A 26,075-nucleotide genomic window follows, 5' to 3' on the forward strand; every position below is an offset into this window, starting at 1 on the left:
ACTGTTAAGATTAATAAAAAAAATCTGTGAAGATTGGAGAGAAGCAATGAATTCCAACGCTTCCGTCTTTCTCTATCCCCTAAATTGTCTAAATTCGGTCTCTACGCCTTAAGTAGAGCTATGTATAATATTGCCCGAGTGTGTAAAATTCCGGCCATTCATAATTCCATTCAGCAAATCATTCTACACCACTAGTGGAATTTCCCCGGTAGTCGATTCTACGTTTTCGGAACGGCCTGGATTCAGATTCGGTTAGGGACCGAGAAATTTTTTATACTGTTACAGTAACAGCAAAGCCGCCATCGGGTAATGCATCTAATACTTTCAGAGCTGGATCATTTCCCTTCGTTCACGTGAGTGGCTGGTGGATTTACGAATCGAATTCAGAATGGTCCAAAAACAAGTTGTTTTGACAACGACAGCTTATTCTCATTGATGATTGCAGAGTATCCGCAGAGAACGAATCTTGGCTGCATATTTTGGAATGATGGCACCGCCATTTCAGCCAAAGATGAATGCCGTTGAGATACGAGTGATCTCAATAGGTTCTAATAGGTCGACGCGCAATGTTAGATAGCTCGTTAAAAAATTATTCTGTTCACAATTGATAGCCTCGGAGATGTAATTTGACCCTTTTCGGCTTATTTGCTATGGACAGCACTAAGGGATCGCTGTTACGTGATTCATCTGGAAATGGTGTAGTTTCTTAAGAAGAATATCTATGCATCAATTCTACTATTTGTGGAACACTTGCAAGACGCATCGAAAACAGACTATCTGGTTCCCAATAGAGATTTGAATAAAGATTACAAAATAAGAGTACTCGATAGAAAAGATTGGCACCAGAGTTATTACAGAAGTTAGTGGTGACCATATTTATACTGACGGGTCAAAGGTAGACCTACAGCGAGTGGTAGAGGACATAAACATTCCTCTAAACGAACTCTACACTACGATTGACTTGAGCGGAATCGCGGAAACCAATAGAAGGTGGCCTCTGATTTCTAACTGCAAGACCTGCAGAGCGCTTCTGGCTAAAACTGAAATTGAATCTGAATCGGACAAAATGTCTTGCTACCAGCGTCACAGATATTATAATGGGTCACTGTTCTATTGGCATCCTGGGCAGTAGAATGGGCTAACCTCAGAATGAGAAGATGAAAAGATGAAGAAAAAATTGAGTCGGTACAACACCATCGGTCGTTGCAAGCCGTGCTGAATATCTTGGCGATTATTTCTTTGAAGACCTGGGAAATTTGCAACATCTCTCACTGGAGGGACTAGTTACTTTCTTAAAGAGATCTGAGTGGCTTAAGCAATTTATTTAGTGGATGGAAATCAATTGCCGGCAACACAATGTGCCTTAGAGCCAACTAACATAACCTAACCATAACATAAAGAAGAATATCGTCCGATACATAACTGAGATAATGGAGTCAGGATCCGTCAATAAGGTGTAGACAAGTTTTGTTGGTCGAATTCGCTACTACGAATCCAGAGTAGAGGCATGAAAGATGAATGAAACTATGTTCCATATATAAAAGTAAAATCCTCTTTCTTTCTAATAAAGACTTCTAAAATATCAAAAGAAATTTAGTTTTTATTTTCATTTTATTTCATTATTTAAACTATACAGACGAGTATAACTGTATTTCGACCATTCAATAGGTCTCTAGCCATTTCGCTTTTATTGGACCTTTGCTCTATGTGTAAGTAATATATATATCAAAAGTTTTGAAAAATATGCACGTACAAGTACATACATACATTGTAGATATGTATATGCTTGTAAAATTTAATAAAATATTCCATCCGCTTACAAAGTTTAATTCTTATTTCAGCTATAACTGTTAACAATGACTTCATTGTTGACGCCAAAAATGTGAATATTTATTATTTATTGTCATGCCGATTTTTGTCTACGTAATTTTGTTTATTTACTCATACATATACATATATATATATTATATATATATATATATAATATAATATAATGCACATCTACAACCCCTGCTGAAGGCTTACTGCAAATAAATATTTTATAAATAAATTTTATAAATATTTATTTGCAACAGTGGCGTATGTTAAAGTTCGAGCAGATAGAAAGCTTAAAGTGCTGTCGGTTTACATGGTGTACTTTGGTATAGAAATTAGGGAATAAATAAATTTTAAGAAATTTCTTTAAAATGGCGAAAAAAAAGTTTTGCTTCTACTGAAAGAAATATGTGTTTCCCGTGAAATTGGTAACAAAATATGGGATTTAGCATATTCTCAGTTGACTATTTTTTGAAGAGTTGTGAAGAATGAAAAGATGTGTAAAGGGCATAACCAGCTCAGAATGCTTCGAAAAAACTAGTTTGAGCTATGATCTGAAACATTTAATTTTGCAACCCAGATTTAAACCCCATAAGGACATTAAAGCGTAGTCTATAGAAGACGGATCACAGTGGAAAGACTTACGCCTCGATTACGAAAATCGACGCTCGGTGAAGAGTGTTCACCGCGTGAGTTACGTACCATCACTCTACTCCCCTATCTCTCTTTTTTGCGTTGCGACAATCTTATCTTATATTTAATGAAATTGAAAACATTAACGAAAATAATAAAACTCTAAGATACTAAAATTCCACAAAAAAGTTTCCCACCAAAAATCACTTAGTATGCGACATTAAATGTAAGATAAGATAAGATTTTCGCAACGCAAAAAGAGAGATAGGGCAGTAGAGCGATGGTACGAAACTCGCGCTCTGGTTATGGTGTACATAACCGTCCTACGGAACGCACTATTCGCAAACCATCGGCAAAATTGAGAATAATTTTACCTTGGTGGATAATACTCGATCAATTATCCCATCTACAACTCGAAGTGAAGAGAATATTCGGGCTATAAATGAGAGTTTTGCCGAAGAATCGATTCGGTGCCGATCTCAACAACCTGGCCTATCTTTTGGCTTTACCTGGACGATTTTATGTGAAGTTCTCAGTTTGAAAGCGCATAAAATATAGCTAATCCAAGATTTGAAGCCGGTCGATTTTCCAAAGCCTCATAATATCAGTCGTTGGGCTCTTGAAAAACTTGCCGAAAATCCGCATTGCGGAACCCGAATTTTGTTTAGCGATTAGGCCTATATTTGGCTTAATGGCTAAGTCAATAAGTAAAATTCCCGCATTTGGGCTGAAGAGCAACCCGAAGACATCCAACAGACAGCCATTACATCCATTGAAAGCAACCGTTTGGGGCGGCCTATGGGCTGAAGGAATCATCGGCCAATATTTCTTTAAAGGCGATGTTGGCCCCAATGCAACAGTGAAAGGCGAACGCTTTCGCGCCATGAAGCCCGTGATCTCCACAACATTTGGCTCCCACAAAACGGCGCTACTTGCCATAAATCTAGTGAAACAATGCATTTACTGTGTCGTCGTTTCGGTAAGGAATTTATCTCTCGTCGCCGACCAGTGGATTGGCCACAAAGATCGTGTGATTTTACACCTTTGGACTTTTATTTGTGTATATCGTGTGATTTTACACCTTTTGGACTTACTATAAAATCTAAATGCTTTGTGGATAAACCAGCTTCGATCGAGGCATTGGAAGCCAACATTACTAAAGTTATTCACGAGATATCGACCGAAGTCCTCGAGCGAGTCATTCAAAATTGGTGTTTACGGATGGTGGAATTACATCGCAGTTGCGGCCAACATTTGAAAGGGATGTTCTTTAAAAAATAAAATTTATGAATGGTTTTACACAAAAATAATAAAGATTGTCCAATCAATGTGAATTTTCGTTGTTTTATTTCAATTTAAAATTAATTAATAAATTGATATAATATATATAAACCATTTATTTTAGACCATATACCCTATGATCAGAAAGTACCAGGAATGTTTAAATAAAATAAAACAGAGTTAAATTTCAAGCAAATCTATTTGATCTGCTTCAAAATATGACCCGTCTGAAGCAACATATGTACATGTGCTAACGTTTAACTCAGTCCTCCATGCACCGCTGGTAGGCCGACGAAGGGATGACCTTCAGCTCCTTCGCCGCATTCTCTCTGAACTCCTTTATCGACTGAAATCGCCTTCCACGAAGTGGTAACTTCAACTTGGGAAACAAAAAGAAGTCGCATGGGGCCATATCAGGCGAATACGGTGCTTGTACGATCGTATTTACTTCTAGTTTAGTCAAATAATCCAGCACAATTTGGGCTCGAAGCGATGGCGCGTTATCACCATGCAAAATCCAAGAATTGTCGCTGTTAGAAGTAACTTTTTCTATCATTCGGTGTTGCACGCCCGGAGTTTCGAACTTATGCATCAACGAATGGTGGTCACGTGCCAACTCATTCGACTACGGCGGCCGCCTTAAATCACTTTTAAAACACTTTTAGTGAGCTGTGTACATTTGCTGTGTTGCATTTTTTGCTGTCTAGATTTTTTTGTTCGAAACTGTATGTGTGGGAGCGCATTTTAGAATGAGAATAGAAATTAAATACTCCATTGTTATTAAACGCAATTTTTGTTTTTTGTTTTGTTTTTATAACTTCGTGCAAAACAACATTTTTAGCATTCTAAATTTATAATTCTGTCTAAAATGTTTGGCTGCAACGGTAGAATGTGGAAATGGGAAGTGCCAATACTAATAAATATTATAATGACACCTGCTGACCCTTCTCAGTACTATTGCCTACATACATATGTACGTGTGTGTATTGCACAACCAAATTTTTCGTAGTTCTTTGTACCACTGTAAATGATTTATTATTATTTGTATGCAGTTAAATATTTTTTAATTGGTCGATATTTAGAAATTTAACAATTGAATTGAAATATTTTTGTTAGCACAATTGGTAATAAAATACAATTAATTTTCATTTATATATAATTGGCACGATTTAGTTAAAAATACCGAAATATTTCAACAAAATGGAATGGTAATGTATTACTGTTCAATAAGTTTTGCGATTCGATTTGATGAAAAACGCTTTCGACGCATGATTTTTATTTTAGGTTTGGATGCTCCAACAATTCGAACTCTACTTCGTGGATTTTAACCATTGTATAAATGCTCTTGTGGCATTCTCCTGAAGTAAAGGATATTTTCACCTTTTGCAAACTGGGTCTTTTTTCACGAATTCTTTCTTTCAGCTGGTCTAATGTTCGGAATCTATTGTTTTACCAGTGTGCAAGTAATCCACCAACAAAATTCCTTTCACATCCAAAAAAACTGATGCCGATTTCTGAGCACGAACTCATTTCGGAGCCGAAAAACTAGGTTCACACCAATATTTGGCCTTATTTTGATTTAAGATCATAATGATAGACTAAAGTCACACCCATTCTGATGAATGTTACTGAGAAAGTCGCTTCGAATGTGTTTTGTTTTTTTATTGTTAGCGAATGCGGCACCCATTGTGCACATAGCTTTCTCAAACCCAATACTTCAGTCAAAACTTTGCTTACACTGCCCAATGAGATGCTTAGGGCTTCTACTAGATCTCTTTCAGTGACTCGACGATTCTCCAATACGATTTCCTGTATTTTTTCTACGATTTCTGGTGTTGTTGCTGTTTTTGGACGTCCTTGACGTGGATCGTCTTCAACTATTGTAAGGCCTTATACATTTTCAACATTCGTTCATACATTTCCTTCACTTTTAAGCCTTCCAAAAATAAAAACGCTTCACGAAACTTGATTTTTTCCATTGTAGAAAAGACCGCGACATGTCTATACTAAATGGGTTGTAAACAAAGAATGAATTGACAGATTGAAATGAAACTTCACATGCGTTCGTATGAAGAGAGAACCAACATAACACAAAAAAATTTAGGCTTGTAGTAACGCCCTCTCTTATCGAACGGCAAAACTTATTGATCAAGTCAGTAAGTAGTAAAAAAGTAGGAAGGCACAAATAAGTTTACGCCGTTTTTCAACTAAAAAAAAAAAGTATATCTTATTTCTTTCTCGCGGAACGAAAAAGCCCAAAACGTTGCCTGGCCTTGAAATTTTACTCTCCATTTTTGCTCGTCCATCGACGCCTAAGAAGTTTCACTGCAAAAAAAACAAGAATTTATTAGAACCTTGTGTTCGCTTTTATTCAAAGTATTGCCTATTATTAGCTATTACTTTTTCCCCATTTTTTTGGTAACATTCGGATACTACACTGGAACAACATTTCATTTTCTCAAGTTATTCTCGGATCGCACAAAGCAATGGCAACACAAGGTTTTTTTTTTTATCTTGTTCACTCGGCTCGAGAGCACAGCGCCTCAACAAGACTCTTCCAACGGTTCACGGTTCTGTGCTGTTGTTTTTGCACCGTCCCTAGTTCGCGCAGCATTAACCTTCTCCAAGTGTTTTTTTTGTCGACCTCTGCTCCCTTGCGGGTTCCAGTTCAGTGCCGTTCTCGTGATGCTATCTGGTGGATTTCTTAATGTGTGACCTATCCATCGCTACTTCTGCGTTCGATTTTCCTAAGGATGGGTTCTTCGTTCGTTAATCTCCACAGTACGTCGTTACTGATGGTGTTCGGCCAGAATATTCTGCAGATGAGGCGGAGGAATTTGTTGATAAAGGATTGTAGCCTCTGTGTGATGGTGTTAGAGACCAGCCATGTTTCGCTTCCGTACAACAATACGGACTTCATGCATAAGCCGAATATTCGTAGTTTAGTGCGCCTGGAGATTTGCGAACTACTCCATACAGTATGCATTCGCCCGAATGATGCCTGTGCTTTGTTTAGCTTGCAGTTGACATCTTCATCTGCTCCAGCATCTGTCGTGATAATGCAGCCGAGGTAGCAGAAGCTTTCGACGAATTCCACCGGGCATCCGTCAACCAATATCTGCCATGCCTTATTGTGATTAACTCTCATAAATTTGGTCTTGGCGATGTTGACCTCCAGTCCGACAGGGCGTACCAGCGCGACTAGTTTGTCCGCCTTCGCCTTCATGGCAGAGAGTTTGTGAGAGGGGAGGAGATGTCATTTGCGAAGTCCAGGTCCTCAAGATGTTTGGTGAAACTCCATACGATGCCTTTTTTGTGCAGTGTCAGTTGGCTCATGATGCCATCAAGGACGATGGCGAAGAAAAGGGCCAACAGGGGACAATCTTGTCTTACGCCTGCGTTGGTAGTGAATGGATCGCTGATATCGCCTTTGTGAAGCACTGCCAGTTCGGAGTTCTCATAGAGGGCTTTGATGAGGCGGAATATCTTGGCGGGAACTCCCTTTCTACTCAGAGCCAGACACAAAATTGGATGGCTGAAAATGTTCATGAACACAAAACATCGAACTAACTCCCCAGATCATAATCCCCGGATTTCTTCGTATGGAGCGTAGCTGAGCCAATAATCATCCTCATAACACCGTTTCTTCTCTGAAGGCTGCAATTAATACCGTTCCGGTCAATATGATTTTGATACGGGCATTCGAACATTTCCGTACCTGGATTAAGGAGATTATTTTAGCTAAAGGACATTTCACTGAATGATTTTATAGATATGTAATAAGTTAATGTTGTGTAAAAAATTCATGAAGTTTTATTACATGTTTTTTTTTTGAAAGTAAAAGTTAGTTAGTTTTACTCTCAAGTTGTTCTTAAACAACGTACGCACCCTGTATCAATTAAAGATGGTTTGTTTTTTCTTTCGCCGTATACAGCCGTGTACATCAACATAAAATGATATAACGAAAGGCCGTCTCATTCGCACCATCGTCGTTTGCTTCTAGCTCCAACTTCATGTCGGCTGTACAACATGTTTTTGTTTTTTGTGCCGGGACAGACTAGCAAGTACAGCACTCAGATACAATTAAGTCCATTGTACTGCAACCGGGTCCCCTTTTTAATTTTCTGTAAATCTACTCGACCTTCGAAGAAATCTGAGTAGATCTTGTGGTGCCAAGGAGCCAAAGCGGTGGCTTCTTAACACCTGAGTGCCAAAGACCTCAAGCCTGATTCGAGCCAAGGCCGGGCAGACGCATAGAAAGTGGTGCGCCGTCTCATCCTCCTCTTCACTTCCTGGGCAGAGTGCTCTGTCTGAGATGCCCACCCTTTCCATGTGCTTTGCCCATAGAAAATGGCCCGTCATCATTCCAACCAGCTGCCTATAGTCGCCTCTGCTTAGTGACAGGAGGAACTGCGACAGTCGGTCGGACAAGACAGGTAACATCAATTTTGTCCATCCGCAACCTGCCAAGCTCGATTGTGCGTTAGAGTAACCCGTTTGCTAACCGTGGCTTTAATGGCTGCAGAAGGGAGTGACAGAACGGGCTACGGGCCAAAGAAGTTGGCCTCAGAGCACATCCTAGCTAAGGAGTCAGAGATCTCATTACCCATGTGACCCGGGACCCATGTTAGCATTAGGTTATTATGTCTATCAGCATAGTTCAGCCGGGATTTACAGGACCCGACTACTCTTGGAGGGTTGTCTAAGGCCATGAGCGCAGCTTGTGCAACATAGTTCTACCTTTCATTTTTCTTTTTTTTCTACTTTATTTTGTCGTGACATTCCAATGTATAAAACGTTGCTAGTCTAGTGCCGTCACCTTCAACCAATACGTCTTGAGTTTGCTGCTAGAAAATTTTAACTTTTTCTATAACTATAACTTTTTTCGGCCAAAAATGTTTATGACATTCTGATGCTTTTAAAATTTTCACAATTTATGATTTCGATTTTGTAGATAAGTAAATCCAAATATGTTTGCAAGTCAAATTACTTTTAAATTTCATCAGAGAAGTTAAATTTGCGTAGCGTAATTCATGAACCTTCTGCTACTCTAATTTTAGATTTTTATGTATACATGGTGATTGATCCTCAGAAGGAATTTCAAGAACGAGCGATAAATAAACTCAAGTGAACGAGTGAGATAAACAGAATTCAGAAAATTAAAGTCAATCTCATGTTTTTGGCTCAAGCTAATAACTGGGTTGCCAATAAATTATTTCCGAGATTGTATTATTGAATAAAACTAAACTTAATTTAAACAGAGAATGAACTTTAAACTTTATATCATTTCAAACTTTATGCAGTCATCGTTTGTCAAATTTCCAGGAACTATTGGGTATGAGAATAATTTTCCGCCCTCGTGAAAGAGGTGCTGCAGCTGATACTATTTTTGCGTTCGCTCTAGTGATTTGAAGATGTATATGTAAGGTCTCGATCGCAGTAGTTGACATTCGTTTGAAGCCCAAAGATTCTTTTTTATCTGATGTCAAAAGTGTCTACTTCGTCCGGAAAAAACAGCATTTGCGGGAAGTCATGCTTCATTATTGCCTTTCAAGGAAAAGTGCAGCTGAAACGAGTCGTATATTGATCGATGTTAACGGTACTCACGCTACATCAAATACAACTTGAAACAAGTGGTTTTGACTCTTCCAAAGAGGTACCGAAAAAATTCGAAGATACTCAACTATAACAATTATTGAATGAAGATGCATGTCGAACTCTTGATGATATGTCTAAATGTCTAAAGAGTTGGATGTTGATAGATCAACCGTCGGTAAACGTTTTCACGCGATGGGAAAGACCCACATCAACTGAAGGAGAGGGATATCGAGAGACGTTTGGTGACGTGTGAGGTGCTTATTGAACGGCAGGAAAGAAAATGTTTTCTGCATCGCATTGTAACTGGCGTGGACAAACGAATCTATTATGATAACCCTAAGCGTCGAAAAAGTTGGAGACTGCCAGGTGAACCAGGTCTATCGACAGCGAAAAAAAATATTCATGTTTCAAAAGATATATTGTGCATCTGGTGGAATCAGAAGGATGTCATCTATTATGAACTCCTTAAACCATCTGAAAGCATCAGTGGCGATCGTTAGCGACTGCACCTAATGCCTTTGAATTGAGCTCTGAGCTCTCAAAGAAAAGTGGCCGAAATGGGGCGGTAGACATGACAAACAGATTTTGCTGCATGACAACGCCAATCCACACGTTGCTAAATCGATCCAGAAATATTTAGAGGGACTGAATTGGGAAATCTCACCCCTCTCGCCGTATACCCCAGACATTGCACCTTCAGATTACCATCTGTCCCGATCAATGCAGTCAGCTCTTCTTGGAGAGCGGTTGACTTCTTACGAGAGCATCGCAAACTGGCTAAATGAATGGATCAAAGCAAAAGAACTCGAATTTTTCGTCAGTGAAATCCGTATGCTGCCTGAAAGATGGAGTAAAGTTGTAGCTTCCAATGGTACATAGTTCACATAATATCATTTATTATTTAATTGTTTGAATAATTCGTAATTTTGGCTAAGAAAGGAGGAAACTTATTCCCATACCCAATATTATTTGCATTTAATTCGTGTTCATACCATTTTCTGGTGCTTAGTGGTGAAAAGCGGCATTAATTGGTATTTGCGATCATCGTCACAAATGAAAGTTTTAATATTGGTAAAACTGGTAAATTTTTAGTGATTGGTAATCTGTTGGTGGCAAGTCAGGTTCACATATATGGTGGATGCTCTATTATCTTTCCTTAACGATTAGTCCATTCAGGCCGGTTGTTTGCTTTAACTTTTTGCTCCATTCTCTTAGCTGTTGGCAGTCAACTTGTGAATTGTTAATTTTGTATTCGTGGAAGTTTCAGTAATTTTTTAAACAAATTTCTGATTCTGCCAATTTGACAGTTTTGTAAAATCATCGTACTTGGACCGTGATCGTTTTCAATATGTAATTTGAAAATTATCTCAAAAATGGTCGTTTTGATTGCACATCGTAATCATTGGTTGGAAAGTCTTTCAATTCGTGCGGAATCCGCTCGAGCGTAGGCGACACATCTGAAAAAGATTAAAAGCTCCATTTTTTTAATATTTTTAATATTTATGTACATTTACAACCTGGTGCAGGCTATCTGTGAAACTGTTGCCACGATTTTAAATAACTCCAAGAGGCTCCACTTGTATTGCAACGCTTGCAGTTACCGGTGAAATCCCATGCTTTTTCATTTGGACAATCTTATGTTGACGAATTGAAATCGCTTTGAGTTATTTTTACCAGGAAGCCTGTCATAGGTTGTGGTATATTGATGTTTTTGTTAAAAATATTAAAAAATTTAGCTTTTTATCTGGCGGCTTGTGTAGTGTACGCTCGAGCGGGTTCCGCACGAATTGAATTAGAACAAAAAAGCGCGAATTTATTGTTCGAAAATCAGTCGAAGCACACTCCCTTGACTAGTCGAATTTCTTGCAGGGATGCTATCGTCTCAAACATAATAGGATATAATGCATGTGTGTGTATTTCTACCTGCCATTTTGCCGTTGTTTTTTTTTTAAGTACCATGGATACACATTCCCATCTACATATTCTATTTTCTATTTATTTGTAATTACTACAATGCCATTAAATGACTAATATGTAATATAATATATGTATGTATGTATGGGTATGCGTGTGTAAATTTTGAAAATTCAATTAAATTTATTTGAAATATTAATTGAGTCTTTAAGTGCACTTTTCTCACATTACAAATCATTTAATTGAAATTTGAAAAAGTTCAAAGTGCAAAAGTGACAACGTTGACATGGATGCCGTTGTTTTTAGTTTTTAAATATAAATGGCGGGGTTGCAGTTAACTTTTTAATTAAGTAAAATATTTTTTGGCATTTTGAGTTGAATGGAAATGCGCTTTGATATATAAATATATGGAGCGCGGCCACAAGAGATTTTAGCCCTGGATTGTTCATCATTGTGCATTTACTCACAGGTATTGTTTTCCAGATAATTTTGGGAAAATACCTGTAGAAACGACAGGAGCTTTGTTCTGATAACTTCGATTTTATTTATTCAAAATAGTCCCCTCTGGCCTCGATATATTGTTTTGCTCGATCTAAAAGCTTTTCGAAAGAGTGTTTCAGATCATTGATCGGAATGAGGTCTGAATAGGTAGAAGTTACATATCAGACGAATACGGTGAGTGATTGATGGTTAAAATGCGATTTCTAGTCAAAAAGTCAGTCACAAGAGTGAACTTATGGGATGGTGCATTTTCATGCAATAAGCGCCAGCTTCCTCCTTCGCGGTATTCAAGGCAAATTAGACGAATGCGATGCAAAAAACGCTTCAAAACGCCACGATAGAAAATTGCATTGACGAATTGGCCCGTTTGGACAATTCCCTTGGCATCTTAAAAACAAATGAGCATCGACTTGATTTTCGACTTCTCCAAACGCGATTTTGTGGGTGGTGGCCCAACTGGGGCCTTCCATTCGGCACTTTGACGCTTAGTTTCAGGTTCATGTTGGAAACACCACGTTTCATCACCAGTTACAATATTGTAAAGGAAGTTCTCGTCTTTTCTCGCCTCTTTAATGAGGTCTTTCGAATGTTGAATTCTGAGCAATTTTTGGTCCTCAGTTAACTGGTGCAGAGCGAAACATGCACAGACCATTCGTAAGCCCAAATGATCAGTTAAAATGCGATAAATCGATGTTTTGGAAATATTCAACTCCGATTTCATGAATTTCAACTATGATTTCGGTTCATTTTTGATAAATTTACGAACAGTTTCGATGGAGTTCTCGGTGACTACTGATTTTGGGTGGCCCCTATGCTCATTGTCATATATGTTCTCACAACCATCTCTGAAACGTGTAAACCACCCATGAACTACTGGCGCGAGATAGACAATTATCGCCATAAACTTTTTTCATCTATTCAAATGTTTCGGTAAACTTTTTACCGATTTTAAAACAAAATTTGATATTAGCTCTTTGTTCGAAACTCATTTTTGTACCGATGACACAAACATACTGACACTTTAGACGACATAACTTCGCTTCCACTGAACCGAATGTTACCAAGCTTTCACTGGAAGTCAGGTAGGGATGTAACTTCCAATGCACTAACTAATTAAAAAGATGGCACCATCAAAACCATTTTTATGACGCCAGTCTTGTTTATTGTATTTTGAACTTTTCAGTGTTGTATTCAACTGTTAGAGTTTTACTTCAACGAAAATTTACTTTTTATAAATATTTTTTTCATTTAATTTATAGAAATATTCCAGTCCTTCCTGTAGAACCTTTCCTAGGCAAAACTGATATTTTTCAAATAAAACAGATTAGTAAATTACTTCTTTAGGAAGACATTAATTAATTTTTTTAGAAGTATTTGTCAAAAGAACTTTTTAACATCTAACAATTCTCGAAAAAAGAAAATTGAAAAAAAAAATATTTGAAAAACAAAAAATTTAAAGCAAAAATTGAAAACAAAATTGTTTTTTAAATCTTAAAGACATAGTTTTGCTAGGTTAGGTTAGATTGTAGCACTTGCCTATTATGGGACACTCTCGCGCTCGTATCCTATTGTGATGCTGCGTGGAGAATGTTTTCTTAACTCTCCAAAAACCAATGTGAAATATTCAGAAACTTTGATTTCTACCAAAACTAGTTTCTACGAACTATGATCTTCCGACTCATTGAAAAATTGTTCCCGTAAAATGATACAGTGCAGCTCAACTGAATAGGTTTGAAAATTATTTCTTCTATTTTTTTTCTCTCTTTGTTCCTATGGCATTTTTTCCTTCTTTCTTTTTTGTTTTGAACATTCATTTGTTAAAGCATAATATGACAAAAAAATTTAACGGGTTCTATGCAACGGTAAATCAGAATTTTGCTTTCGTCGTGAAATTCGCAAAATGTGTGGTCTATTTTTGGCTCATCAGATTAGGTTTGACAACTTTGACTTCACTTTTTGATTGACTGCGTGATTGAAAACATATAATTTCTTTGGTCTACTTAAATTCAAAGTAATTGCTACCATTCTTTTTAATATGGGTCGGGGAAAATCTTTAACCGATTTTGAAAAAGGTAAATTAAAGGCTATATTGAATCTGGCCTAAAACATAATGAAATAGCAAAGAAAATTGGTCGAAACCAAAACGTGGTAAGCAATTTTCTTCGTAATGAAGCCGATTACGGGGAAAAATTAAAGGTTGAAAAAAGTATGCTACAACGGCATCAGAGAGGCGACTAATCCTTCGAACTGCTTCGAATTCCCACCTCCCTGCCAGTAAAATCAGGGATGAATGATGTATAAATGCTAGTTTGGCAACGGTAAAACGAGTTATTTGGTGTGCTAAACCCTTAAATAGATTAAAAATATAAAAAAAACCTACTCTCAATGATGCACGGAAGGAAGCGCGACTTCGATTTGCGCGGGATCACATGACATGGAACAAGGAGTGGAAGGCTGTGGTCTTCTCCGATGAAAAAAAACTCAATCTCGACGGACCGGATGGCTACAACTATTATTTTCACGATATGTGAAAAGAGGAATGCTTTTTGAGTCGTCATCACTCCTGTACAGGAGGCGTAATGATTTGGAGAGCCATATCGTTTTATGGAACTTGCGAGCTGCAGTTTGTTTCATAAAAGATGAATGCAAATGTCTCAAAGACTGTGCTCCAAAAGGCTTTTCCCCAGTTTTCCGAAGTTTTTGGACCTATTCAATGGACTTACCAACAAGACAACGCCCACATCCATACATCCCGGGTTACAAAACAGTGGATTAAGGACCAGAATGTCAACTTGCTCGAGTGGCCGCCATACTCCCCAGACATAAATATTATCGAGAACATTTGGGGACTTTTATCCAGGAGAGTGTATGAAGAAGGAAGACAATTTCAAGACTCGGCGACCCTGGTTGAAGCGATTAGAAATGCCTGGTCAACTATTTCACTGAGTGAAATTGAAAAATATTACGATTCCCTATCAACTCGAATGTTTGAAATAATTAAGAATAAGGGTGGTCATACCAAATATTAAATAATGCAGAAATAGTGTATTTTATTACTTAAGTTACCAAGTGCCATGAAATATTGCTGTGAATAATTTTTTTTTATAGTTTTGTTGGTCAAACCTATTCATTTGAGCCAAAAATAATGTAGATTTTCAGCTATGTTTTTGAAAATATAATAAAAAATATATAAAAACCAAACCAAAAAAAAAAAACTTTCGTATTTTATAAATAATTGATCGTTTTACTTAACAAAATTTATTTGGTATAAATCCGAGTGCTCGTTATGAAGATATTATGTTCTAAGTCTAAAAAAGAAGTCAAACCTATTCAGTTGAGCGGCACTGTAAATCTACGTCTGGATAGAGCAGGACAGTGATACAGATGGTGCAAAATCGCCTTTTTCTCTTCGTCATCTAGACAGCTTCTGCAAAAGTCATGTGTCGGCACGCTCATCCTCCGGGCATGTTTGCTTATTAGGCGTGCTCCGTTTTAACGGAAATCCGTGAGCTAAGGCGCTATGCTTATTTTGGCTTAGCAGAGATTCTTCATGCATTATTTGCATTCTCCTTCTACATAACGTGTGCATATTTATGAAATTTATAAACCGCACGGATTAACATACTTTTTTCTCTCCAAAATTCCGTGCACTTTCTCTATTAAAGCGTTCTTGTGGACTTGTTTTTTAAATTTGTTTTTTGCAATCACGCATGACCATTCAATTAGTTATCAACACCCATTAATGCTGGTATCAATGGCGCGTGCGTACTTTGCGGCACGATACGCACGATTTCACACCAATCAGCCCAATAAAGCCATAGATTTTTCAATTGATAAATATAACAAACCGTTTGCACCAGTTTGAACAACCTGCTTGTTTGCACGCTCAGATTTGTGAAAAAAAAAAAAATGATAAAGCTTCGATTATAAGGAGTTTATACACACAAAAACTGTACTTTGAAGGGTTTATTTAACCTACATACTTCGCTCACAAAGGCATGCATGTATCTATGCAGGTATGTAGGTGCATGTGCATGCGTGCGAGTGTTTGTGAGAACACGTGTTGCGGGGAGGTTCCAACATCTATCATATGACACCTTTTGTCAATGTGACAAATGTAACGCTTGGCATTTAGAGGCACATTCACACATATATACATACATGCACACACATAAAAGTATAAGCACATGCATTAAGAGGGGAACGCGGTAAGAGAAATGTGCACACGCTTATCGAATACAAATGCTTGCCACCAAAAATGAGTCTGCAGCTGGCGGTAATAAGAAATATGTCGATATATGTATATTTATGTATGTATGTACTTATTAATCTCTTTAATCTTCTGTAAAAAACTGTACACTAATGATATTGATTTTTACAGCTTAAAGGCAAGAGCCGTTTTTTTCACAGCAAAGTAAAAAAAGCAAAACGGTTGTTTGAATTCAGCAGTACAGTTCAAATTCCACGTTCAAACTCCTTGAGTCACATTTACCTACATACATACGAGAATGTCCTGTTTTAAGACGCAGAAATTTGTTTGATAACAAAACGCGAAGAGAAGAAAGAGACGGAAGGTGTAAGAGAATTGTTCTACGTAAGTTCCAAGAATTATATTATAGATTACAATCAAGAATGATATAAACAAGATTGCGCCCATCAGAGCGTACGTGTCGTCACGTTTGCTGAGTTGTGCAGTATTGCCAACCATTTGCTCTTCGCAATAAATTTAGTGCTTTTTTATACCGAAAATGCGAAAATTTTGAAGTTTCGTGTTTGTTTCTTTTTGCGTTTAATTTAAAGCTACCGAATGCTTCAATGCTATCACTAGTAAAATGCTTCATACATATAAAGCTCGTTTTTCGATTGAAGGTATTTCCTCGCCGGCAGAAATGCATCCACTGTTTGCAGAGCGCCTCATCCTTTGGAAATATAATATAAAAAAGCTTATATCACACGCTTTATTGAGGTTCTTACTAGCACAATTTTTCACTGCACATTTCATGTTTTCTTATTTTTCACTTATACGAGTACACTTTCACGAAATATCTTATTTTTGCGTAAATATTCACTAAAACGTGTGTTACCGTTTGTTCTTATTAACGCACATTTCAAATAAGAAACGAATATTCATAAACATCAACAATAACCGCAATCATGGGCAATGTGACCAGATCTCTGAGAAGATTTTAGTGCTAATGAACATTTTTTTAAATAAAAATAAATAATTGGCGCGTACACTTCTGTTAGGTGTTTGGCCGAGCTCCTCCTCCTATTTGTGGTGTGCGTCTTGATGTTGTTCCACAAATGGAGGGACCTACAGTTTCAAGCCGACTCCGAACGGCAGATATTTTTATGAGGAGCTTTTTCATGGCAGAAATACACTCGGAGGTTTGCCATTGCCTGCCGAGGGGCGACCGCTATTAGAAAAATGTTTTTATTAATTTTGCCTTCACCGAGATTCGAACTAACGACCTCTCGGTGAATTCCGAATGGTAATCACGCACCAACCCATTCGGCTACGGCGGCCGCCATGAACATTTTTTTACTCTTATAAAATTTGATAATTTGAAAGTGCAAATTTAATTTTTGGCTCCATTTAAGGTTATGCAAAAATATTATTTGCCCCGCTCCCAACTCTTCTTAAGATTGAAAACCTTTTTACACATTTTAAAAAGCCTTTGAATTTATTGAAAGCGAATTAAAACCTTAGAGGTGTAATTGTTTCTTCCGGTCATAAATCTTTAGTGAGACATAGGACATTAAGAGTTGTATTCATTGTAAAAATAAGCCACAAACTACCAGAAAATACTAAAGAAACCATACTGACATTTTTACAAAAAGAGTACCTTATCTAGTTACATAACTTCAAATATAGCAAAAAAGCCGTTCCCTTAACAAAAGAGTCTCGTTTAAGAAAAACCTCATAAATTAAATTGTACATAAGCATGACATATTTATTTAAAAAAACGCACATTTTAAAGACAATTTGTCACGCATACAAAGTTCTTTAAGTGATTCAATAAAAATTTGTTGGGTTATTTTCTTTGAATGGGCATTTTAATGCGTTTTTATATCCAAAGCTAGGCAACACTGCAGTAGCGAGAGAGAGATTTGACTGCCGAAAGCAGAAGAACACCAACAACACCTGCACTCGCGGGCAATGCCACCAGATGTTAAAAAAAAGTAAAGCTAAATAAAACTGAGTGAATTATTTAAATAATTATTAAAAAATGCATATTTTACAAAATTATAAACATGACATTTTAATTAGAACAACTAGAAAAATGTCATGAAGAAAGAACTAAAACTCCGAGACACAAAATAATAAAAATAACAAAAAAAAAAAAAAAAAATCATAAATCAAGTTACGAAAATGGTAATCTGGCCATACTGGAGCTAAAATCACGTAATAATTATTAAAAAATGCATATTTTACAAAATTATAAACATGACATTTTAATTAGAACAACTAGAAAAATGTCATGAAGAAAGAACTAAAACTCCGAGACACAAAATAATAAAAATAACAAAAAAAAAATCATAAATCAAGTTACGAAAATGGTAATCTGGCCATACTGGAGCTAAAATCACGTAACTAGTTGTCAAATTCGCTGAGCGCAAAGTAACGGGACCACGATGGGCGCCATCTCATTATTCTTTGCATCATGGATTACAATATTATGGTATCCGTGAGAGCATTTCTTGCTGTGGCGTAACAATTAAATAAACTGAAAAGAGAACGCCGTAAATTCGCGACAAAATTCGTGACAAGAGATAATGACTTGAATAGTCAATTGTACTTCAGAAATCGTGAAATCTACTCCATAATCATAATTGACTATTCTGAAGTATATTTGACGCTAGCTAAAATAATCTTGAAAAAGGTAAAGAATTTAAAATATCGTTAAAATTAAATTAATAGAAATTTTTGACGCTGGAGTTTTAGTGATAGCGAATGATTGAATCTGACTGCAGTACGGAAAGGCAAAAATATCGCAAAGCAAAATCCGTGCATCCAACTTCTTATTATCGATCACCTCTTTGTATTTCTCCACCAAATTCTTTTTTTACACAATAGTTACGTTTCCAAAAATTCGTTAGAAAAAAATCGTGTAAAAGGAGTATTAGATGAAAACAATATTAAAAAATTCTTTTCAGTGTCCACTTAAGAATTTATTGCGTGCTAATACATTGTAATTCATTAAGGGGACAGATACCTGCAAACGGCCATATTTTCCCTGATTTTCATTAAAATTATTTAAAATGAAGAATCAATATATTTTTTTCAAAATTGGCATACAGTTTTTTTATACATTAAATTAATATAAATTGTGTTTTTGTTTTTATTTTAATCATTTAAAATGGCGGATGTACACTAAATTCTTCCAGGAAGGTCGCAGCGGGGCTTCTCAATCGGCGGGCATTGTAGCAGGTCACTGACGCCGAACCTGAATACAAAAAACCAAAATTTTTTTTGTTTATTAATGTCATAATTTCTATATGAATTAAACAAAAATGAAAAAAGAAAAAATTCGCAGAATAAAATGTTTACAAAAAAAAAAAAAAAATGAATTTGGGGGCGAATTTTTCTACTACTTTTGCTTCGTAAAAATAATTTTTTCGAAAAATTTTCGAAATTTTTAGTTCACATAGAAAGTTATATAATATCATAAAAAAGATGTGTGAAAAATTTCAGGGAGATCGGTCAATAACTTTTCGAGTTATCGTGTACGCCAATTCGAAAAATATAGTTTTGAGAAAACCGCGGTCTAAGGTTTGAATGCAACGTAACTATACCTCTCCCAGCGCTCGAACGCAAAGAATAGAGTTGTCACGGTTGACGATCTATAATAAAGGGTGTTTAAATTTCAAGGGCCGATGTTGAATGTGAACCACACCTAAACGTCATGGAAAGATACACAATCGAGCAACGCGTTAAAGTTATTCAGGCCTATTATGAAAACGGGCGTTCAAATCAAAACAGTTAATGACTAATTTTCGAAGAAAATCATCTTCAGTGATGAGGCACATTTTCACCTCAGTGGACTCGTCAATAAGCAGAATTGCCGCATTTGGGCGAATGATAATCCTAGTGTTCGCTATCGTGAGATGATAACGAACTTTTTATGGCCCGAATTGGAAGATATGGATGTGGACTATATGTGGTTTCAAAAGGACGGTGCCACTTGTCACACAGCTAACGAAACAATGGCTCTTTGGGGCGAAAAATTTGATGGCCGAATAATCTTACGTCGCGGCGATGTCAATTGGCCGCCAAGACCATGTGACTTGACACCGTTGGACTTCTTTCTTTGGGGTTATTTGAAAGAAAAGGTGTACGTCGGTAAGCCAGCAACAATTCAAGAGCTAAAGGATGAGATAATTCGGCACATTAACGGCATAGAACCTCAATTATGCCTTAGCGTCATCGAAAATTTGGATTATCGGATGAAGGTGTGCCCCCGAGGCCGCGGCGACCATTTGGACCTTTGGTTGTGTATCTACAATATGGGTATCAAATGAAAGCTGTTGATAAGTGCTTTAATACGGGGTAATTTTCATACCTATTGATGACTAGGGTCTCGAAATATATGCCAAAACGTGGACCCGCCGTGTCTTTGCACCGAATTAAACCAAACTTACGCACATTGTTAAGTAAGTATTGAAAATGGGTTTCGTAAAGTTTGGTTGTAATTCGGAACACTGGCAACGGGTACAGCATTCTTTTGAACCAGCCATAATGTCGTTTACTTTTTTAACGTTTGGGGCGGAACTGAACTGTCAAATTGACAGTGTGAGTTAAATGTGTTAATATTTCTTTCTGATTTGGATGCCATAAGGAGAAGACGTAAGTGCAAAGTGTACAAATTTTTTGTGACGTTTTTTGGAGTGGATTTTGGAACAGTGAATAATTTCTTACGAAATTTGAGAATTTAATGTGAAATCCGAATGCTCAAATGAAATTATATGCTCGTGGAAAAAAAAAATTTTTGGTTTTTTTTTTTTGAAAAATATAAATGGATAATGGTTAAAAAAGCTCCAATGCTTAATAAAACATATAATTTGAAACGAAAAATTCATGTATGATCAGGAAAAAAGACGATTGTTTCTTAGTTATTCATTTGCGTTGATTTGAAATTTAAAAACAATCTTCTTTTTTTCTGATTTTCAATTTATATTTTATATTTACTCAAAAACAAATAGAAAAACAAAAAATATTGTTTATGCCAAAGCGCTTGAATAAAGAAATAAATAATATGAAAACCATATCTTTTCTGTTCTAAACCATATCTATTCTATTTTAGTGTGCCCAGCGAAGCGGGCCGGAATTGCTAGTATATTATAAGAAATAAATTATTAAACGGCATACGCAATATCTAACGAGTCTCAGGGACTTTTTTTGAGACTAATTTAAGGGCTTCGTTCATACGCCGAAAAATCTCACTCTGTTTGCTCTATGAGATTCAAGAAAAATTCATAAAATATTGAAAATTATTTTAAAACCAAACAATTCGTGTAAAAAAAGAATTTGTTTCTTTTTAACTCGTGTTAAATCAAATTTGTGTAAAAGAGAATTAGGTGTACCAGCTTTTTTTATACTCAAATACTTGTTTTCACAAATAACTCGCTCAGCCTGACACCTGGTTTTGATAGTTTTTCTTCCTTCCTTAGTGCTGTTATCTATTCTTTAGTGTTAAATAATTATTTAGCCCATTGAAATGAAATCGAATTTACTATGCTGACAAATTTAACGGCCTGTTTCATGATCCTCGCATTTACAGACAGTTGAGATAACGGCACTGAATCTATTCATATGCGTGGTATCAATAAAAAATTGATCTCACTTTTATGGCAAACTGCAAAAGGGATTCGATTAATTTTAATACTATTCAAAGTTGATATTCTATCGTTTAATTTTTTATATCCCGCATATCCATATTTTAGTTTGTTCTTGTAAAATAAATTTTATTTTATAGGCAATTATTTTGGAAAAATCATTTATGTTTAATGTTTAATTAAAATAAATATTTACTTAGCAATAAAAAATATGTCATCTCAACGAAAAAAAAAATTAAGAAAATATATTCGCATTTCTCCCCGACGGGGAATTGAACCCCGGTCTCCCGCGTGACAGGCGGGGATACTGACCACTATACTATCGAGGACCGCTATAATTGGAGTTTACTTTTTAAAATATATTTGTTACAAAAATAAATAGTAAAAAAAAGTATGTACACCTATGAACAAAATAATAGGAGCGTATATAATTGGCAAGTTTTAACTATTTTTCTTTTTTTTTTAGTTTTAATATTTTTTTCTTTTCCTTTTTTATAAAAGTGTAGTACAATCTACAACAACAACAATATAGCTCCAAATTGTGAAATTGGTTACAAAATTTACAAACTTTGATAAAATTTCAAAAAATTGTCATCAACATTTAAAATTTTTTATTCAGAATTTAAAACGAAATGCAGTTTGTTTGCAATTTTAGTACAGTAAAGTGCAAGTTTCCAAATGACGAGAAAGAAACAACTGGCGCGATTTGTTAAACTCGGTCAATCAAGAAGAAGAGAGTGCAAGTTTCAAGTTGTTCAAAATTCTCAATGAATTATGGCAATTTTTTATAGCTAAAGAAAAGACTTCCGAAAGTGTGATTTATTTGGATGAAATTTTTCAACATAGCAAAAAAAATTGCCAATGAAAATTTTGAGACACTTCAGGCTTGCACTTTTTATGCTAATATTGAATGGGCTATAAAAATGCATACCAGGAAGCTTTATAAGGATCTGATTAAAAAATTGAAATTAAAAAAAAATTAAAAATTTGGAAAAAATTTGAAATTTGGAAAAAATTTAAAATCCTGAAAAATTTAATATAATAACAATAAATAAATTCAATAAATTAAATTTTGAAAAAATTTAAAATTTTGAAAAAAACTGAAATTAAAAAAAAAAAATTAAAATTTTGAAAAAACTAAAAATTAAAACAAAAATTGAAAATTAAAAAAATTAAAATTTGGAAAATGTTCAAAGTTTTGAAAAAATTTAAAATTTGGAAAAAATTGAAATATGGAAAAAATTTAAAATTTTGAAAAATTTAATACAATAACAATAAATAAATGTAATAAATTAAATTTTGAAGAAATTTTAAATTTTGAACAAACTGAAATTTAAAAAAAAAATTTAAGTTTTGAAAAAACTGAAAATTAAAACAAAAATTTAAAACTTAAAAAAAAATTTTGAAATTCGTAAAATGTTTGTGTATTTTGTACACATTTTAAAGCTTTCTTCTATCTAAAGTTCCAGGATTTCTGTTGTAAAATACACTATACTTGTATTAAAACATAAAAAAAAAGAAATTAATATAAATACAAAAAAGTTGAAACTTGGTAATTAATCGCGCTACTATTACTTTGAACACAAGTGTACTTGCTTTCTTATTTTTTATTTTCGTAACATATGTACAAATTTGTATTAAGTACCCAATATTTTTAGCGGTCCTCGATAGTATAGTGGTCAGTATCCCCGCCTGTCACGCGGGAGACCGGGGTTCAATTCCCCGTCGGGGAGAAATGCGAATATATTTTCTTAATTTTTTTTTTATTGCTAAGTAATGATTTTGGAAGTATTGTAAAAAAAAATTGCTGGTAACAAAAGAATGAATTCAAGTAAGGTAGTGCTAAGCTCGGTCTGGAACAAACTTTAAGTATTCGCGCGCATTTCAGTAAACTATAATTTGGGCTGGGTGTTAATTTTTTTTGGCAAGGAAATTTATAGAGACAATGCGAGTTTTATCTTGTAAAATCAGACCGACGGATGCTAATTTAATCTTAACGTATAAAAAGTGCGGCTTTAATCCGATCTCAATAATATTTATGTTGGGCTTAAATGAGGTGAGGGCAACACGAGTCCCCAGTTTGGGCGAGTTTTCATAATCCAAATTATCCAAATACTAGCATCTACCCAAAAACGAGCGCGGCTTCGCCTATTTAAAAAGAAAAAAATTTGTTTGCGACATTCCTCATTTATACCGAATGTTAAGAATTTTGCTTCATAAAAAAATTATAAGCCCTTGTGCGGCTATAAAAACTGTATTAGAAAATAAAAACACCTAAAATAGATTAAAAACGATTTATAAAATGTTTGCAATTTCAGCTATAACCTGTCTTCAGTGTAAGTCATGATTTTTTCGACAATTTCTTACAATTTCCAAAGCAGAATTAGTTTGAAGGTTTGTTTTGTAAGTATTCATTTTATTTGTTGAAACATATTTCACTTAACGTATTTATAATATAAATACATATATTTCAATATTGAAAAAACAAATACTGTAATTAAAAAACTGTCTAAAGAGAATTCCACTTTGACAAACCTCCCCGACGGGGAATTGAACCCCGGTCTCCCGCGTGACAGGCGGGGATACTGACCACTATACTATCGAGGACCGATATCAATCACTCGTTCGCTATATATTTTCAGTTAACGCTTGCAAAATTCTGTATGACTCAGCCTTTCAGTTGCTGCGGCACTTTAGCCGTTTCTTTTATTTTTGTTGTTTGTTGTTTTTTAATGATTTGTTATTCTACATTTTGTTTTTGCTCGCTATGCTATCATTATTTGTTTATTTGTTGTTTGTAAATGCGACGAGCAGATGGAAATAACTTAATATGACGCACCTATGTTAATATTAGTAGTATATATACACGTCTATATCTATGTGTGTGCTGTGATACATGTGTAGCTACGCATATCGAGTGTACATACATACATATGCAGGTACATATATTTTGAACACATTTTTGTCTGCGGTCGAGAGAATTGTAAAATTGAGGGTGAATTATAAAAATTGTTTTATATATGACATTCAAGGCGATTAAAGGTTTTTGAAAATTGTTCTGATTAAAAAAAATATATGTATGTATATTACATATATACATTTCAAATTTATTGTATTTTTGAGTATTTTTACATTTCGAAAAAGTTTATTTTTTTGAATATCTGAAGTCAACTTCCCTTTATTGAACAATCGCATGAGTAGGTGCAAAAAAAATTTTTTTGTTTTTATGAGAACTTATGTTCGACATAACTGTAATATAAGAATAAGTTTAAAGTAATTCAAAATATAGAAAAAGAAAGTTTGCCGGCGGACACTTCCTGGAGAATAATAAAAGCATCAGATGTGTGAAGAGGAAAACAAGTTCAGAAGGAGGCAGAAAGACTATATAGTTTGAGAGAGTAGTGCTGCCAGGTTCGTATGAGTAGAGGTTTCGAAATTGTCGAATACGTTAACAAACAGTTAATAACACAAGTAGTAGCGGTAGGATTGCAATTTTGATGTTTAAAGATGATTAACGATTTTTCATGGCCGGAATTGGATGGTATTGATCTAAACAACGTTTATTTTCACCAAGACGGCGCTACGGGCCACACAAGCAACGAAACCATTGATCTTTTACCGGAAAAGTTACCGGACTGTGTTATTTATTATTATCAAAATTTGCCACCGAGATCTTGTGATTTAACACCTTGTGACTTTTTTCTTTGGAGCCACGTGAAAGAGAAGGGAATACGCCAACAGCCCAGGGTTGGTTCAAGGTGGAACTCGTGAAGCTATCGAGGACGTAGGGCAGCAACTTTGCAATTCGGTTATGGAACATTTCATGAAAAGTATATTGTCCTGTTATTTTCCACTATTAACGGCATATTTTCCTCTTTATAATGAAATAAACATCCGATAATTTATATTAAAAAATAGCATGTTTCTTTGAATATCAAAATAACACCTCTTATTAAATAACACCTTATTTATTTGGTTTTTATTCTGCCAAAATTTTGTTGTGGAATTTTTGCCTTGATTCTTTTACTATTTTTTTCTATATGATTACCGATGTATTAAACTCTTGCAACAGTTCATTAAATTGCCCACGCACATAAACCTCCGCTACATAATCTGCACAACAATAACTCAGCATCTCAGTTAAAGGCTTTGTACACACAGGGTAACGGCACACCTCACTCCACTGCACTAAAGAGAGATATACGAAGTACATGTTTGCTGTTGTAATTCATTGTACTCATAACTCGAAAGGCAATTGATTTGGAGACAATTGATGCAAAAGGTAATCGCGTCGAATACAACAATAAATATGCATGTGAAGTGTACAACAACTTACAACTATGTAATTAAAAGAAGCAGAGTATATTTTATTCAAATATTTGTTTTTTATTCTGTACTCGTCTGTTATTAGTATAAGGGGATTTAGAACTGCTACCTGAAATATTATGCCATATTCTGCATAATAATGAAGGTATATTCAAGTGTAAACGTATTTC

The 26,075-nt window shown here is 35.3% G+C and overlaps 1 long non-coding RNA gene and 3 other non-coding genes across 4 annotated transcripts in view; 2 read left to right on the forward strand and 2 right to left on the reverse strand.

The window, feature by feature from the left end:
• The window catches only part of LOC128864447 (uncharacterized), a 59,755-nt gene that overhangs the window by 20,943 nt on the left and 12,737 nt on the right, over positions 1–26,075 (forward strand). Inside the window, exon 3 of the long non-coding RNA XR_008454685.1 lies at positions 16,124–16,336. This is a non-coding gene — a long non-coding RNA (uncharacterized LOC128864447). The remainder of the gene's footprint in view (positions 1–16,123; positions 16,337–26,075) is intronic.
• On the reverse strand, positions 21,837–21,908 carry Trnad-guc (transfer RNA aspartic acid (anticodon GUC)). The gene has a single exon. It is a non-coding gene; the product is annotated as a tRNA-Asp (tRNA).
• Trnad-guc (transfer RNA aspartic acid (anticodon GUC)) lies at positions 23,241–23,312 on the forward strand. Its single transcript has one exon. It is a non-coding gene; the product is annotated as a tRNA-Asp (tRNA).
• Trnad-guc (transfer RNA aspartic acid (anticodon GUC)) lies at positions 24,115–24,186 on the reverse strand. The gene has a single exon. It is a non-coding gene; the product is annotated as a tRNA-Asp (tRNA).

Source organism: Anastrepha ludens, chromosome 5 (genome assembly GCF_028408465.1).
Source record: "Anastrepha ludens isolate Willacy chromosome 5, idAnaLude1.1, whole genome shotgun sequence".
Classification (NCBI taxonomy): Eukaryota; Metazoa; Arthropoda; class Insecta; order Diptera; family Tephritidae; genus Anastrepha; species Anastrepha ludens.